The sequence below is a fragment of the Triticum dicoccoides genome, chromosome 3B, assembly GCF_002162155.2.
Source record: "Triticum dicoccoides isolate Atlit2015 ecotype Zavitan chromosome 3B, WEW_v2.0, whole genome shotgun sequence".
Classification (NCBI taxonomy): domain Eukaryota; kingdom Viridiplantae; phylum Streptophyta; class Magnoliopsida; order Poales; family Poaceae; genus Triticum; species Triticum dicoccoides.
In genome coordinates, this window is record NC_041385.1 from 681,594,015 (window position 1) to 681,608,597 (window position 14,583).

General features: G+C 51.6%; 1 long non-coding RNA gene across 6 annotated transcripts; it reads right to left on the minus strand.

Annotated features, from left to right (window-relative positions):
* Positions 1-279: 279 nt before the first annotated feature.
* Positions 280-14,577, minus strand: LOC119277827. 6 transcript variants are annotated; one of them, XR_005137344.1, is made up of 12 exons: positions 13,956-14,577; positions 13,822-13,847; positions 13,548-13,652; positions 13,400-13,441; positions 5,614-5,710; positions 5,458-5,520; positions 5,279-5,356; positions 4,769-5,180; positions 4,595-4,686; positions 4,369-4,461; positions 703-1,346; positions 280-612 (listed from the first exon to the last, which is right to left on the minus strand). It is a non-coding gene; the product is annotated as an uncharacterized LOC119277827 (long non-coding RNA). The 6 variants fall into 6 exon arrangements; XR_005137342.1 differs by lacking the exons at positions 280-612; positions 703-1,346 and adding an exon at positions 3,356-3,858 and having other exon boundaries at positions 13,956-13,981; positions 14,075-14,577; XR_005137341.1 differs by lacking the exons at positions 280-612; positions 703-1,346 and adding an exon at positions 3,358-3,858 and having other exon boundaries at positions 4,769-4,949; positions 5,140-5,180.
* Between the last annotated feature and the right edge of the window lie 6 nt (positions 14,578-14,583).

The window sequence follows — 14,583 nt, forward strand, 5'->3', positions numbered from 1 at the left end:
CCCACAAGTACTAACGCCGGCGGACGGAATGGACTCAAATATGGCCGTTTGGCCTCGTCGTAGTTGCTGTGCTCAGACTAGGGGCAAAACTGAGGACAATTTGCATCTGAGGGCAAAACTGAGCACATGGACACCACTGAGGGCAAAAGGATAATTAACCCTAAAAACAACACCAAACAATGTACTACAGCAGCAAATATCAATAAGAACAACACCAAAGAATGTACTACAACAACAACTATAGATACAAACAACACCAACATTGTACTACACCAGCAAATATTAATAAAAACAACACCAAACAATGTACTACAACAGCAAATATCGATAAAACAACACCAAACAATGTACTACAACATCAAATATCAATAAAAACAACAGCAAAGAACGTACTGCAAAAACAACTATCGATAAAATAACATCATATACCTCATGATAACACTCCTAATTTTCCAAGAGTCATCAATGAAATGGCCCGTGATTTCCATGTATCCTTTCTTTTGATTGCCAGCCGTCCATAAATCAGTAGTGATAGCCACCCTTGATCGATTTGCAGCCATCTACTCGATAGCCTTCTTCCTTTCAACTTTGTAAGCGTCCAAAATATCCCTCCTATGAATAAAGAGGTGAAAATCAGACATTGAATATATTAAACAAAACATAACATATTAGTAGAATAATTCATAGATGCATAAGACATACCTAATAGTGTTTCTTGTCACCATAGTAAACAAGGTTTGCAATGCACTAACAAATCTTTGAAACCCCGTATGATCAACTATGGATAAGGGGTACTCATGCAGCACAATCATGGAAGCAAGCATCTTTCTAACAAAAACTTGGTTAAAAGTATAGTTCTCCACCGAAACTTTTCCATGGCTACTAGAACTGAACCTCAAAGAAGATTGGCTCAAATAGTACAAGCCACCAAATGAACATGAAGATGCTTTGTCCCATTCTTTGATTCCCCTCCAAGTTTCTTCTTACAATGAAGACATTGTGCCTTCCATCTCCCACGGACCTTCACTTTCTTGAAATCAACCCAAACAATTGATGTGAGCTTTCTCTTAGAACCAACTGCATGTCCTTCCTCAGCTCCATCTTCCTCTTCATCCTCATCCCCGTCTTCCTCTCCATCCTCATCCTCATCCTCATCTTCCTCTTCATCTCCTTCATCCGCAGCTTCCTCTTCATCCGTAATTTCAACATGTTCTTCAACAAACATTGCGTCATAATCGACGGATTCATCAAATTCTTCGTCCACATCCTCAAATTCAAGCACACTACTTGTAACTGAATGCACAATTGCAGTTTCGGTTGACGGTGTCGTCAATGAATCAATTAACCTATCAAAAAGAATAAAAATAGAATTATTAGATTTGGTGTACATAGTGGCGGTAGCAATTTGGACTCTACTATATGTATTTCTTGCAAGTCTACTAAAACAGTAGCAATTTGTACATGTAGCCTGCAATATGATGACCAGAAAAAACACACTGCATATTGTTTGTACAAGGATTCCGAATCTATTTTGTTTCTTTCCTACAGGAGTGTACTAGCTTCAACTTAACTTCTGAAACTTTCATGAAAAAAGACCCTATACTACAGTCTAAACCAAACCCTAGCAAATCTAATCCACGAATTCACAGAAAATTAACATCATCCATCACAAACCCTAGCACCATCCATCTCAGATTGTGAGAGATCGGGGTTGCTCACCTTGTCTTTTAACTTCTTGCGGACATTGAAGTTGGATGGAAGTTCGAGAATCAGATTTGAAAGCCCTCTGCCTCCTCTTCCACGAAGGCCACGACCTGCTACCCTTCCACCATCGCCGCGCGTAGTTGTAGTAGAGAGAGGAAGGCGGCTGGTGGATGCAGACTACGCCGGCGGCACAGGCGGCGGCGCCCTTTCACCCGACTTGAGACGTGAAGAGGCCACCATGGGGTTCGTCACCGGCAGCGGTTCCCCTTCTCCAGATCAGACCGGCGGCGGTGGAGAAGACGTGGAGGGAGGAGGCTAGCCGACGCAGATCATGGTCGGCGGCTCTTGCAAGATGGGATCGAGTCAGGCGGCGGCTGGGGTCCTAGGTTTAGGTTTAGGTATTCTGAGGGAGATAGAGAGTTGAGGGCTCGAGCGAGGGGAAAGAGCGAGTGATACTGGCCATCCAGGGAAGGGTTGGTTTGGCCTCGACGCTGGGGGTCGCTCAGGCTCCGCTCGGTCGCATTGGGTTGGGCCAGATCAGTGCTTGGTAAAAAATGTAATTTCACGGGTATTGCAAGGTTTCAGGTTCGGGGACTACGGAAACGGGTGTAAACCCACGAAACGTGTCGGGTTGTATAATGTGCCCAACAACAGCCCCGCGCACGGGGATGAAAAGGTGCCCATCCCCGTCCCCTAATAGGGTAAAAACCCACGGGGGCGCGCGTTTCGAGGCCCATTGCCATCTTGACCTGGAATCCGCCTACCACGCACATCCCACCTGAAAACAAGGCGTCACGCTCACATCCACCAAGAAGAACAACCGAGGCCACCATGACAACTAAGAGGGCCACACCAGTGAGATCCAGACGGGACCGGTGTCCCCCTCCCCCCAACCAATATCGTCAGATTTGGCGATTTGGGACAGCTATGGGTGCACGCGAGGGCACAAGGCCACAACCCCGGCCCATGCCGGCCAAAGCTAGTCACAAGAGCCGTCGAGGATGACTCTTTCACAATATCGGGTGAAGGAGGGCCCCTGCCCAAGTCTGGCACAAGTCGACGACGACCACCACCCAGATTCATCTGCATCAAGGAAAGCACGCACAAAGGGACACCCGTCGTCAATGAATTGGGAGAACCGCGAAGGACCGACACCGCCGTCCGAGGCGCGATGAGTACCCCTTCAAGCCATAGCGGGTGTGATGGTTAGCCCCGCCGTCCCCTATCGTCATGTAGGCTTGCCCGACTATGATGGGTGGGTGGGGAGCACTGGCGGAGGACTCCAGTGGGCAAGGTGTGGCAGTCGCCACACCTTGATTCTGTGCCAAAATGTTTTTATACCTGTGCATATATTGTTTGTTAGACCCTTAGCCAAGCGCAAGGCAGTATATGCAAACTCAGATTGGAAGTACACAAGCACGCAGCTTAATTGATGTGCTGCCAAGCACAACGCACATATATGCAAAGCTAGGAAGCACACAAGCAGGTAGCTTGATTGATGTGCTGTCTAGCACATGCACGTCTAACTGCGTCTTCCACTGCACAACAACAATCAGATCAAATTATCTCGGTGGTTTGCTCTGGACAGAACTTGTCGTAACTGCGATCAGAAAACCGAACGGATCCCCACCAATAAAAAAAGAAACTGAGCGGAGAATTTTTTGATGATGCATGCAATTTGCACCTTCTTGGATATATTTTCTTTGACAGTAGTCAGTACATAACCGACTTACCATGCTCAAAGCGTTACCGACTATGCGGCTAGGGATAGACAAACATGCTATTTTCAGCTATAACCAGATCGTCGACATACACTTCAACTAGCAGGTTGAACTTTTGGATTTTCTTCTCAAAGGAATATCTCTTGAAACTGAGACAGGTCTAACTTTGGTCTAACTTTGTTCGAAGCTCTTGGTCGCTAGCCCTTATATATAGTGCCTCGTTGAGCTTGCAAATTTTCTCTTTGCCTTTTTTTCTAGTAGCCAAGAAGTTGTTCCCCGTACACTTGTTTTATTGGATCATTATTGAGGAAAGCAGATTTAACATTCATATAAAAACCTTTCAATCCTCTTGTGCTGCCAATGGCAGGCCCAAAGATTCTAAAAGGACATCCAACATCATTCTGTTGGGGATTTTCACCGATGGTGGAGTAGCCTGTGGTTTTAAATGGATGCTATTAATTTGCAGAGTATGAAAAGAATGTAAGGCATAGCCTAAAATGACATCAATTTATTTGACACCCAAAACATAAGAATAACAGAAACCTATGGGTAAACCATGCCTGCTAGGCTGCTATAGAAAAGAAAATTGGCATAGGAAAGACGCCCACAATAAATAGTCTGACATTACTGAAGGCAACCATCGAAATTCCGTGAAGCAACAAATGTATTGTAGGAAATTATATCTAAAAAAAGGAATTCCAGTGCATATTAAGCAGTGATCAATTCAAGATGTTCCATTCACAACAGTGTTTACAGGGAACATTAGAAATGAGGCAAACTGCATCTGCTGTTCATTGCCCAGGTCATAGCAACAAGAACTGATCTAATTCACGAAATGATCAATATTAACCAACATAACTTGTAACTAAGAGCATGCAGTAAGAGAAGACAAGCCTAAAGAAGTAAGATCTATAGTAAAAACCTTTTAATTGCAATAACCAACCTCAATAGACTGTTGTGTATCCTCAGACTCAGTGTAATACACTGTATCCGAGGGAAACTGGCTCTGCATTTCTTCTATGCTTGCCACTTCATTCTGCAGCAATTATTCAGAGTAGCATGAGTGTACACCAAAGAACTCTTTTTATTTTCGTGTTTATTTGGTCTTGTTGGCACGGGAAGTAGCTTAGGTGGCTGCGTAGGTAGATGGACAACATAAAAAGTAGCACCTTTTGTTTCTGGTCACTTGAGCCTGGTCATTGTCATCATCCTTTTCTTCAACAGTAGGTGATGAAGTTTCAGCTTTACCACCAGAGCTTGCCTTGTGCGTGAGACAAAACCAATCAAGTGGGAGACATGTGTATATATGGGTATATAGCATGAGGGGTTGAAAGTAGCTGCACCTCGGCTTGTTCATCAAGCTTCTCCATAGGACCAGATCTGTCCCACTGGGAGCTCGAGTTCTACACCAGCAAGAACAGAGCCATCCTCCGACTACACACAGATATGAAAGGGACGGCAAAGCGCATCGAGCTACCCACAGCCTCCAAAACAGGTATAACAACGGAAACAAGCATACACACCCTGTTCACACGCATACACGAAATATAAGTAGCACCGAGAACGAACAACACACAACGCCCAACCATATCCGGAACATTTAAACGATCAGCACAAAATACAGATATTTAAAAGATCACCAAGGCAGACAGCATGACATAGAAGATACTGAAAGTAAAACATGCACACATGTAGTAGAAAGAAAAGAAGAAACCTTAATGAGTCGAATGACAGTGACAGAAGAGATCGTACAACCTGCGAAATACACAAAAAACAACCGGTCAGAGCACAACGACACACATGCATGCAATGAACACTCGACGGTCATAGAAGCAACAGAACGGCCTATTTACCTGAGGCAGCAAGCAGAAGCACTTTGGTAAGCAGCAGGACGGACGAGAAGAAGAAGCGCCAGCGACAGGAGAATTACGCTGAACCGTAGAACAGGCGTCAGCACACACGCATTTTATCGAGCAGCACACACGCATTTCATCAAACATTTTATAGGCAAGCACAAGAGGAGTGGACTAACCTCAGTGCGAAGGAGAGACGGACCCATGGCTCGACACAAGCAACAACAGGAAACCGTACCAAACTGCGCATGAACGAAAAGGCAAACATGCGAAATTAGCATGACAAATTAATCCAAAGCAGCGGCTAAGAACATGCGAACCATAGAAGTACGAACCTCAACCAGCGTCAACCATCGAGCAGAGGAGGCCCATCGGAACAGAGCATGGGGCTGCCGCATCTTGGCCACCATGCTGAACGAAATGGATAATTGACTGTAATGTGTATGATGAAACATTCAGAAAATTCTCACAACTTCCATCAATTTGGACACAACATTCAGAAATCTTTGCAAACCTTTTAGAAAATTCTCACAACTTCCAAAAAGTTCCTTGCAAATTACAGAAAAATTCTCACAACTTTCAGATTAAAACACACATGGCTTTCAAAATAAAAAAAGGCAGACACATGAAAAAAAGGAGACAGATCTTGGACCAGCAGACTGGAGGCCATGGCCTGCGTCCTCCAGATCTTCACACTACTACAGAGCAAGACTATTACCACCCCTCATCACACAAGGTTAGCTGGTAAGTGTGTGCGATAATTGCCAAAACATGATCGTGTGCGATGAGATACGCTCGAGCCGCTGGAGTGTGAGGTGACTTGCATCACATATGGTTACACGGAATGAACCATTTCTGATGTGCATTGTCACATCCATCAAGCTTGCACAAGAAATAAGGATGTCAGCGGATGCATGTCCGCTGGCCTGCTTATTCCTTGGAGCTGAACATTGAGCCTATTTGCTTGAAGTTATATTGTGTGAGTTACATTGAGTCAGTTAAAAAAAGTATCATAATATAAGAAATAGGACTGAGAGGCATATGAATTCTCTCAACAGCTTATCAAGAACTTTATATATCCCTAACAAAAATTAGTGGATATCACCAAGAAGAAGCACAGTGTCTAACTGAACCATTTTTTTTTGAAAGATCCAGCTGCTGGCTGGCTTGTATTGATTGATAGCAGGGAGCATGTGGGAATACAAAAGATGAGGTGATCATAAGATCAAGGATATAATGAAAAGAAAGAGAAAAGGGCTGTCGACAGGTCACAAAACCTGTGATCAGCATTCAAAAGAAAACTAGCTATCTCATGGAGGTTCCCAGAAAGGGTGCTCCAGAAAGGTTGCTCCTGCTTGTCACCAAAGCTCAAAAGTTCTTCTGACAGCTCCTAGTATGTCATCTGGCTTGGCCACCTTCATTCTGAAAGTGCAATCGTTTCTCTCTTTCCACAGCTCAGAGAGGATCAGTATGAGCATCGTCTTGAGGGCCTTCTTGTGCTGTGCTGATTCTCCGTTTGTCATCAGTCTAATGATCTCCATTGGCTTGCTCTGGTTTTGCCATGTTGATGGGTGCAGAGAGCAGCAACCACGACCCTCCGCAGCCTTTGTCCAGACCGCTCTAGATATCGGGCAGTGCCAGAAGAGGTGATGCGAGGTCTCAAGGTTTCTAAAGCACATCTGGCAAAAATATCCATTTGGCCATCCCCTTCGCTGTAAATGATCATTGCACCAGAGCCTGTTCTTGAGCAGCAGCCAGATGAACATCTTCAGACGTGCCGGTGCCCAAGAGTTCCAAACGATGTCTCTGAGTTCAGACTTGATCAGGCCCTGGAACTGCGCTCTATATGCCGAGCTAGCTGAGTATTTGCCTGATGCCTCATGCTTCCATCTGATTGTGTCAGGTTGTTGATCATCAAGTTGAATGCTCCTGGACTGAATCCATCTCTGCAATCTGATTGCTTCTTCCCATATAGGCTGTGTGTTTCCATGGGCAAGGTCCTGGAGCCAGGTGCTGTTATTTAGCGCCTCCCTGACCGATCTGTTCTTCCTTCTTGAGTGCTTAAACAGTGATGGAAAGGCAGTCTTGAGGTTGCCCGATCCTGTCCAGGAGCAATGCCAAAAGGTGGCCGTTGCTCCGTCGCCGAGAGTCACCGTTGTCGAGGCCGAGAAGAGGGCCCTGTCTCCGTCGTCGCATGGCAGCTGCATGCCAATCCACGGCCTGTTCGGGCATGTCCAGGACAGCCAAAGCCAGCGCAGTCTGAGTGCTCTGCTGAAGCGTGACATGTCCAGGATTCCGAGACCTTCATGATCGATCGGAGTGCACACCACGGGCCAGCTGACCTTGCATTTACCTCCGCTGAGCTCTTCATCTTGTGCCCACAGGAAGCGCCGCCGCACCCTGTCGACCTCATTCAGGAACTTCTTTGGCGCGCGCAGCACCGTCAGGGCGAAGGTGGGCAGTGCACTGAGCACACTCCGCACCAGTACTCGGCGTCCAGCTATAGACATTAGCTTGCCCTTCCATCCCGCAAGCCTGGCCTTGATGCGATCCAGGATGAACTGAATGTGAACCAGCCGTAGACGGGAGAGAGTGATCGGGAGGCCAAGGTATTTCAGGGGGAAATCCACAGTTTGGCCACCGAAGTTTTGCAGAACATCCGCCAGGGTGGCCTCATCACAGCGTATAGCAGACGCTGTTGACTTGGCAAGGTTTACCCGCAACCCAGTTGCATTGCCGAAATCATGAAGAATCTGAAGCAGAGCATCTATCTCCTCTTTGTCAGGGTTTGCGAAGATGACGGCATCATCGGCGTATAGGCTGACTCTTAGCGATAGATCCCTACCAGGAAGAGGGGCGATGAGGTCCAGCTCAGTGGCGCGCTGCAGCAGCTGATGCAGGGGATCTATAGCAAGGATGAAAAGGAGCGGGGAGAGCGGGTCGCCCTGCCGGAGTCCCTTGCGGTGAGCTATTTGTTGTCCTACTGTGCCGTTGAGGAGGAAGCAGGATGAGGCTGTGGAGAGGAGCACGGCGATCCAATCTCTCCAGCGCGCCGAGAAACCGAGCACCTGAAGAAGTTGCAGCAAGTACTCCCAGGATACATTGTCAAAAGCGCGCGCAATGTCGAGTTTGAACAGGAGCGCCGGCGTCTTCTTCCGGTGGAGCGAGCGGACAGCATTTTGCACGTACAGAAAACTGTCGTGAGTGCATCTGGAGCACATGAACGCTGACTGAGCCGGCGAGATGATGGAGTGGATGACTGTGGCTAATCTAGTGGAGAGCACCTTTGCTATGAGCTTTGCAATGGAGTGGATCAGACTAATGGGTCTGTAATCCTGAATTTGTTCAGCTCCATCCTTCTTGGGGATGAGTGCTACTACTGCTGTGTTTAGCTTGCTGAAATCGTTCCCAGCAATGCGGTAGAACTGCTCAAACACCTGCTTGATGTCCTCTTTGATCACCGGCCAGCACGCTCTGAAAAACGTCCCGGTGAAGCCGTCCGGGCCGGGTGCTTTTTCAGCAGGGGAGGCCTTGATTGCCGCCCATATTTCTTCTTCAGAGAATAGGTTATCCAGGCCCCCTCCTTGGATCGTCGGCATGTTCAGCGATTCCCAGTTGATGTCGATCGGGCGAGCAGCCTTGGAGCCAAGACTCGCCTGGAAATGCTGATGAATCATCCTCTGCTTGTCTTCGTGCGCCGTGGCGATCTCACCAGCCACCTGGATGCTGTGGATGAAGTTTCTTCGGCGTCGCGATCTCATCTTTGCATGGAAGAATTTTGTGCCCGCGTCGCCCAACCGGAGCCAAGTTAGGCGCGATGCCTGTCGTTTCCTTGCACGGTCGATCGCCGCCAGTCCTAGCATACGGAGCTTCAGCGATTTGCGAAGATTAGCTTCAGCCATTGTCAGTCGACGTGTTTCCTGGGCCACCTCTAAACGAAGGACGATCTCTGCCGCGATGTGGAACTGGAGCTTGGCGTCGCTGAAGAGAGTCTTGCTCCAGGTCTTCAGTGCCCGAGCCGTGCGCGCAAGCTTAGCGTGCAGGCGCAGGAATGCACAGGAGGTCTGAACCGGCCTGTTCCAGGACCTCTCCACTGTCTCCATGAACCGCGGGAACTTGGGCCAGAAATTTTCAAATTTAAAATTTGCTCGGCGTGGCGGGGCACTGGCGTCGGCTAAAATCAGGGGGCAGTGGTCTGAAGTTGCAGTGGATGCAGCTAGTAGCGAGAAGGAGGGGAAGAGTGACTCCCATGCTTGGTTGCAGAAAAACTTGTCTATACTAACAAGAGTTGGATCATCACGTTCATTGCTCCAAGTGTAGCGTCTGTTTTTGCATTTTATTTCCTTCAGTCCCGCGTGGTCGATCGCTGATCTAAATCTACCCATTAGTCGTCGGTTGAGGTTTAGATTGTTCTTGTCGCGGGCTTCATAGATGAGGTTGAAATCCCCATTTATCAGCCATGGCTCTGGGGTTGGTGGTGCAGTACGGGAGAGCTCGAGGAGGAAGGCCTCCTTTCTTGCATCGTCAGCAGGTCCGTAGACAGAGGAAAGCCAAAAACCTTCCTGCTGCCCGTGCCATTTGACCTTAGCCATGATCGCAAAGATGCCGATCGCATGGGAGTCTACTGAAACTACATCTCTGTTCCAGAGAATTGCCGCTCCGCCGCAGGTGTCGATCGCCGGCAGAGCTATGCAGTCTTGCAGCAGGGCACCTCCTATCTCACGCACTAGGTTGGGTGTCCAGACCTTAATTTTAGTTTCTTGTAGGCAGAGGATTGCCGCTTTGTGTGTGGTGGCCATCTCACAAACCGATGCTCGCTTCGCCGGGTTGTTTAGGCCGCGGACGTTCCAGCACATGATCGGGCTAAGCATGTTACTCATGGGGAAACAAACATGATCTCCGATGACTAAATAAACTAAATGGCCTCGGGCCCAAGCAGAACACAACCAACATAACAGGGGATCGCCGGCGACCACCAATAGCTCCCAAGATACGCCGGCGACAAACTAACCACAAGCTACAACTCGACGAGGACAGACCTAACTCACACCGGCGTAAAGCCGGTCGCCACCGGAGAGAATACATATGAAGAACTAACATAACTAAACTACGGCCTCCTCGGCAGCTCCTTCAGGTCCAGGCATGGCAGCTGCGACACGCAAAGTACTCACGTCCAGACGCGTGAGCTTGGCAATGACAGCAATGTCGTTGTCTGTCAGGGGCTCATCGAAACACCGGATCAGTGCCTCAGCCACCTCTGGTGACATCTTCTGCTTTGGTCCCAGCAGCCCCAGCTCCTTGACAATGCGCAGGGAAGCACGCCGCGCCACCGGCACCGATGACGCGAGGGCTGCCTGACGTGCGCTCTGGCGGGAAGGCACCGACTTAGCACGGGACTTTGGAGGTGCAGATGGCCTGCGTGCCGGCGGTGAAGCAACGAGCGGGGCCTGGGTCTTGCGGAAGAGGCGGCACGGCTCGGTGCTTTCATCAGCTTCAGCTTCAGTGATCTCCAGCTGACAGACGTGGCTTGTCACCGCGCCCAGCTGGAGCTCCATGGTGCGCGCCGGAGCAGGGGCGTGGCGGTTGAACTGGCCGATGGGCGGCGGAGGGCCAGACAGCGTGGGGCCGAACGCATCTGGCTGTGCCACCGGCCCCCCCTCTTCTACCTGCTGGCCGTCGTTGAAGTCCAGCGGTGCAACGACAGCAGCATCAGCCACCGCCTGCACGTCAGCCGCCATGCAGTCCACCACCACAGAGGCGACTAGTGGCCTCTTTGCCTGCTTGAAGAAATCCTCCACCGGGTCCTTGCCATTGTTGCCGGAGCCGGCCGGTGGAGGGGGCGGAGGGGGAGGTGGTGGGGTGGAGCGCCTCCGGTCGTCGCGACGCTGTGGTGCCATCGATGATCTCCAATCATCATGGCGCCGCCCTCTCGGGCCCTTCGAGCGGCGTTTCGCAGGGGGGGAGCGGCTCCGCCGGCGAGGGGCAGGAGGCTGTGTCTGCGGGGCCGGGGTGCGTCCGCGGCGCAGCAAGGTGTCCTTCCAGGAGCGGCGCCCGCCGCCACCGCTGCCATCCGCTCCATCTTGATCGCGGCCAGGGCCGCCCCGCGGCATGCCGCGGCAACCCAGGTCCGCCACCGGGGCACGAGCCAGGCGCTGCTGGCGCTCAGCACGCTGGCCATCCTCCACCTCCATGGTCCAAGTGCCCGGGACCACCATAGGGAACGGCCGGTCGTCGCCATCGGAGTCAGATGACAGCAGCCCACTCTGGCCAGAGTGGGAGGAGCGCGGGGAGAGAGGCGTCCAATCTTCCACCCGGTCGACGTGGATCGGCATCGTGTAGGACACAGCGCCCGGCGGCGGAGCCACACGCCGGTCCGGCGGCGAGAAGCCCTGCATCTCTTCTACTCGCCCTGCGCCGCGCGGCAACACCCACAAGGTGTGCTTGGTGGGGATGTGGGCGACGTCGCGAGTCCAGAGCCAGCAGGCGAAAGTTTTCGTGTGCCCGCGCTCCAGCGTCCTGCTGTCGAGGCGGTCTACATGCACCTTCTTCCCCAGGATCTCCTCGGCCCCCTCCAGGGACCAGTACTGCATTGGGACCTTCTCGATGACGACGCGGACATGCAGGCTGAGCGTGTCGAAGGAGGCGTGGTCGTGCTCGTGCCACGGCGCGATGGTGAAGACGGCGCCGTCGACGCGGATGGAGCCGCGGCGGACCGCGTTGTCGTGGTGCGCCGGCTGGTTGAAAATGACGAGGTAGTGCTCCGGGTGGTGGGCCGTGACCCGCAGTTGGTGCTCAGGGACGGCGAGCTGCGCCTCCAGAGCCCGCCCGATGGCCATAGGGGACGTGGCATTCACCCCATCCGCCGCGCTCAGGGTGATGGCGTGATGGCGCAGGAAGAAGATGGCCTGCTCAGCCACCCCAGTGGACATGGCCACCGAGTGGCTCTCTCGGGGACGGCGCGCCGGGTCGACGTGGTACAACATGGTCTGGGCGGAGGTGGGCATGGTTGGTGCAGCGGGCGGCGGGAACTGGAGACGCGCGTGGAGAGGCACCGGCGACGGTGCCGGCCCAAGCCTACTCTTTGCACTTCCTCTGCTCAGATTTCGAGGGTTCTGCGGGCAGTGTTTGCCAATGTGCCCCGGCTGCTTGCAGAGGATGCAATGGATTGGATCCCTACAATCGACGCGGCGATGGCGCTTGCTGAGGCATCTGAAACACCGGCCGCGGAACTTGCTTAAGAAGGCGTCGCGGCCAGCGCTCGCATTGAAGCCGCTCCGGCGGTCCGACGTGTGCGCCCTACGGTGCGCATCAGAAACCAGCGGGCCAGAGGAAGGGCGCCGGTTCTTTTGGTGGCTGACCTCGGTCCACCCTCCATCCGCACCCGAAGAGGAAAGGTGGACAGCCGGTGATGGAGCGACGATGATGGACTTAATGCGCGGGGGAGGTGGAGTGGCCTGATCTACCGGGCCAAAGGGCTGCCCATCCACCAGCGGCGGCTCCCGAGGCGGGATCCGCGGCGACGATGCCGGATCTGGCGAGCTCGCGAGCGGCGTCTCCGGAACCGCGGACGGACCAGAGGATGGAGGAGACGCCCAGGCATCAAGATCCGGTCCGAGGCCAGAGCCCCCAGCTGGCGAGGAGGGCGGGGTCGTCGCCATGAAGGCTTGGGTGGTGGCCGGAACTTCAGAATAGTCCCTGCTATCGACAAGTGATGCAAATCTGGTGGTGGTGTTTGGTCCTAACTGAACCATTCAGCCTCTTATTATTTTGAGCAAATAGGCTCACAAAAAGTAAGTGCAGTCATGGATGTCACTTGCCATCTATCAACCTGCTTAAGTGAGTTCAGTTGTAGAGTTTTCCTTCCGGTTCAAAGAAGTCATGCAAACATCAAATGAGCCTAGTTTCCCAAACCAACTTCTATGCAACAACTAATTTCAGATAACCTTTCTAACATTTGGAAAAGGGACATATAGCTCAGGAGCACACCATGGATTCTTACTCATTCAAGTAAACGACTTTTGCTGACTTCCTCTATTATAGTGTGATAGATAGATCATGTGCTGAGTATTTTGAAAAGAGAAGTTATTTTGCCGTCGAAAGAATAAAAAATGAAGCACAAACCTTTCTCGCCGAGTCCGATGTGTTGAACTCCTTCCATAGATCCTACAGACAAAGATGAACACAAAGCTCTATCGGTCCAGGAAACATGCAGAGATCAATGTGAGTAATCCAAACCAAACCAAGAGCTCAGGCAACGGTGAGCACTCACCTTGATCTTGTCGAGCTTGCCCTTGTTCAGAACCTTGAAAACGGCGAACCTAGTGGGCGTCTCAAACAGCACCAACGTCTCCACCTAAACCGCAACTCAACCCACCTGGACCGCAAGGACAGCCACACAACCAAATCAAAACAAAGACCAAAAATTTCACAAAACAAAGTAGGGTACCAGTGGCTGGGACGTTCCTTGTTCGTCCAGGTACACCATACACCTCGGTCAAACTAACAAAACGCGAGAGGAGCAAGCCACTACCCAGCAAACTTACCTCAAGGGAGAGAGTAGAACAACTCCCTGCAAAGGTAAAAAAGATAAAACAAGAAGAGAGTCAGTCATGAACAGAGCGTCAAGGAATCGATAGACCAGCATGGAAGAGACTTTTGCACAAAAGAAATAACTCACCCACGTACATTTGCTTCCCACAATCCCTGCAAATTGAAGGAACACAAACAACAGAGCAAAATATGGGGAGAGGAGGAGAATGAGTAAGAGGGGATCTGGAGGTAGGAGGACAAACCAACCATGGGGCTCGTCAGCTAGACTCGGGGCTCGAATTCGTGCCGAGGGCCAAACTCCCGGCCGCCACCCATACACCGGCCGAGCGAGCACCAGTGGCGAGGTTGCAGGTGTCGGGATGAGAGAGGAGATGAAAGCCCCACCGTTCTTCCCCTGCTGCTCCTTGCGCCCCACGCCGGCCTCTTCTCCATCCCGCAATGTGTGCGGAGCCTAGAGCTCGGGCCTCGTTGCTCCCCCACCGGTGGCCTCCTGGCCATCGCCTGCTCCTCCATCCCAGCGGGAAGACCCCGCCTCCTGTCGGCTTGTTGACGCCGTGCCCCCCGTCGGCTTCCTGCACGCAGGCTCACCAACGGGCGTCCCCTGGCTCGCGGTGGCGGCGGACCTGACCTCTTGCGCGGCACCCCGACAGTGGTATGACGCCGCAGACGAAGGCTACCAAGTGGCCACCACCTCCATGCCATGGCTCCTCCTCCTTCATAGCCCGTCGATGGTCGCGTGAGCGCCGTGCCGCTCC